Source organism: Lytechinus variegatus, chromosome 1, assembly GCF_018143015.1.
Source record: "Lytechinus variegatus isolate NC3 chromosome 1, Lvar_3.0, whole genome shotgun sequence".
Taxonomy (NCBI): Eukaryota; Metazoa; Echinodermata; class Echinoidea; order Temnopleuroida; family Toxopneustidae; genus Lytechinus; species Lytechinus variegatus.
The window spans coordinates 81,775,931-81,779,788 of NC_054740.1; the positions used below are offsets into that span (position 1 = coordinate 81,775,931).

Consider the following 3,858-nt stretch of genomic DNA (forward strand, 5'->3'; position numbering starts at 1 on the left):
ATGCGCTGTTTAGCGCTGCCTGTCACCCAATCTATCAGAAACTGTATTACTCTTTCAGCTCATACTCTCTTCTTATAAAAAATATAATAATAAAAATGATAATAATAATAATTCTTATTATTATTATCATCATGGACCCCATGGAAGAACAGTATAGTCATGTCGACTAAACTGAAAATGGGCTATCCATCCGTTTTGTTTTTTTTTATACGGAAAATAAATACTATACTATCATCATCATCATCATCATCTGTCATTATCATCATCATATGTCATTATCATCATCATTATAAAGAAAGTAATCATAATCCTGATAATGAATACGATTTCCAATATGCAAAATATCTGTTTGAATTCAATAACCTGGCGCATTAATAAAAAAGAGCCGTCATGGACAGGATTCGAACCTGCGCGGGGAAACCCCATTGGATTTCGAGTCCAACGCCTTAACCACTCGGCCACCATGACACTGCCAAGCACAGACAAAGTGATTGATGAACAGAGTGGGACTGATACCCCGCCCATTAATAAAATTGAATTGGTAGCCAATGATATGGAGTAATCAAGGAGATGTGTCTTCATCTTCAAACGTCAGTGAATGTTTATCACTCCATACTTCAAGCTCTGATTTCAAGACGTCACACTCTCCATCTCAATTCCAAAGACGCATATTATATTGAATGAGGCAATGCATTAATTCGAAATTGTGGGGGGGTGCCATCGACGTGGTCGTAAAAGAGCTAAAAATCTGGGATTCGATTAAACATTAAAATATGAAAGGCACTCTCTCCTACCATGCCTACCACCATGCACGAAAAAATAATATATTGATGATGATTAGTCGTTAATAAATGGCACAGTCCTATCCTCAGTAACCACCCCCCCTCTCTCTCTTTCTCTCTCTTTCTCTCTCTCCCTCTCTCTTTATATAATCTCTCTCTCTTTATCTATTTATTTTTCTACCTACCTACCTACCTACCTATCTATCTATCTATCTACTAGTATCTATCCGTGTATCTTTGCCGGGGCAGTATCTTTTTTTTCTCTCATTCAATCTGGTTCCATATAGATCTACCTTTCATAAGTATCAGTCAATATTGATACCCCCCCCCCTCGCGACATCATGGTTGTCATCTCTTGATAATTATCTGTAACAGCTAGGGAAGAGAAAAAAATACTAATCAAATTGATAATCCTAATGGAAATGATAGCCGCAATTCTTAAACCGACACCATAACAGGAATGTATATTGGGCATCACAAACTCGTGATTAAATTTGAATTATTCATCTATGTTTCAGTTTACGCTACAGTATACTTTTCTTACGAGGTCTAATTTTATTGATTGCGATGACGTGTTTGTCAAACACCATTTCTGAAGGTTTGGATGACATTCACCTATGGAGTATACACTGTAAAATTCAAGGTGCTGAGACTAACACCACTAGATGACAATAAAGCACTGCGTGTTTATGAACACCATCTGGGTGTTTATCTAGCACCATGAATGGTTTATTGTGGCTCCCTATCGATGGTGTAGTTTCAACACCCCGGTTTTGCATTGTTGGTTTTGACAAATCTCCAAGCCAGGGATATTGCTCAAATTATAGAAATTGTCATAATACGCGATTCAGAGTCTGTATAGTTCACTATCATCATTACAGCTGGCACACCTAAATATAATTTTAATCCGTCCTTTTGTGCGTAAGAAGACGAATCATCTGATTAAGAGATAATCTCGATTTCCTTTGATTTATCTCCACAGAAGTTGCTTCCTATACCAATGGAGAGAGGTTCTGTCTTTCTGGAAATCTAGGTGATTTCCGTCCTGTATCATCCCAGTTTCACGACCCTTCATCAACCCCTCCAACATCGGGGCGTTGACGTCCGTATGCGGTTTAACCGATTGGCTCCTGGATTCAAATAATCCGCAAGTATAGCTGCTTTAAATCGGCAATGGGTGATAGGGGGCCTGAAAGAGAATATCTATAGCAAGGGGGCTTGTTTGACTCGTCTATATGCTGAGAAACCTATAAACTCGGTAAGATGTTTTAAAAGTTTAAAAGTGTGGTGGGAAAAGTGTAATCAATCATGCTGAGCTTTCAAATTCTGTCCAAGTTATTTAGAAGAATGTCATAGTTTAAAAATCTCTAATGCAAACGACTGTTCTATACAGGTTCCTAACATTAAATTCGTATACAATCTTAGGGGGCAATATTTGTCGTGTTGTCCCTTAAAGGTCAAGTCCACCTCAGAAAAATGTTGATTTGAATCAATAGAGAAAAATCAGACAAGCACAATGCTGAAGATTTCATCAAAATCGGATGTAAAATAAGAAAGTTATGACATTTCAAAGTTTCGCTTATTTTTAACAAAATAGTTATATGAACGAGCCTGTTACATCCAAATGAGGGAGTTGATGATGTCACTCACTCACTATTTCTTTTGTTTTTTTTTTTATTGTTTGAATTATACAATATTTCAATTTTTACGAATTTGACGATTAGGACCTCCTTGCCTGAAGCACAAAATGTTAAAATAATGGAATTCCACGTATTCTGGGAGGAATGAAACTTCATTTCACATGACAATGACGAGAAAATCAAAATATTTCATATTTCGAACAATAAAAAACAAAAGAAATAGTGAGTGAATGACATCATCGACTCTCTCATTTGGATGTAGCTGGCTCGTTCATATAACTGTTTTTGTGAAATGAAGCGAAACTTTGAAATGTCATAACTTTCTTATTTTACATCCGATTTTGATGAAATTTTCAGTGTTAAGCTTGTTGATTTTTTCTCTTTTTATTCAAATCAAGTTTTTGTTGGGGTGGACTTGTCCTTTAAATACATTCTACCGATCTGTGTGCAGTGTATTTCTCCCAAAGTATGGAGCCATGGACCCTCAAATTTTTGATAAATACGGTAATAATTTCTGACAATTTCGGCCATTCCAAACGGCATACGCTCACCCTTGTATGCTTAATAATGATTAAAATTTCCAAATCGTTCGGAGAAGGATTTTTTTTCTACTTAAATTTCGTGACCTAAACTAATGTTTATCTATAAAGAACCAATGCCTTCCTGTGTCTCAACTGTTAGCATGGTTAGAGTGTACTGCATAACTCGACTAGACGGAATTGAAAGTATGTTAGCATTATCATGATTATTTTTGAAACTCTAGATCCTTTGATTTGAACTTCAGATCAGCATAAACGCGACAGCAGGAAAGAGAGCATGTTGGGTGGATTTGAAGCCTAGGGACCAGACCCCTCCTTCAGATTACACCATGGAACTATCATAACTAGTGCGGAGTTTGAATAGAGGATTAGAACTTTGATCATGTTTTATTAATGTTGCCAATATTTATAGGAGATTAAAGCGGAAATCTTAGCTGACTATACACTGTTGTGACAAGCAAATAACTTGAAAATGCATGTCATTCTCTCTTTTTTCTTTGAAAAGATAGACCATAGACTGTGGTTTGTCCTGTCCACCACTCAATCTAGTAAAATGTTACGGTTCGATGACATTTTCTCCGGCGACAATTGCTCCGATGTAAAATCTGCACGTTAAGCCAAACATAAGACCTAACCTCCAAAACTAAACAAACCCTCTTTACATTATTCTCAAACAAATCTTAGCTCTAACCCTACTACGGTTTGGTCGTATACTGTCCAGTCAACTAGGTGATGACCTATTCAGCATGGTCCTACCGTCTCTGTAGTCATATCTAGTATGCTTTATACACCATCCCACACTGTAAAAACTGTGGTGTTAAAACTGACACCAATTGGTGTTAATAGAGGACCACACCCTGAGGTGTTAAAATAACACCCTAGAGATTGAACATAACA

The 3,858-nt window shown here is 36.8% G+C and overlaps 1 non-coding gene across 1 annotated transcript; it reads right to left on the minus strand.

Moving 5' to 3' along the window:
- Window positions 1-386: 386 nt before the first annotated feature.
- On the minus strand, window positions 387-468 carry TRNAS-CGA. Its single transcript has one exon. It is a non-coding gene; the product is annotated as a tRNA-Ser (tRNA).
- Between the last annotated feature and the right edge of the window lie 3,390 nt (window positions 469-3,858).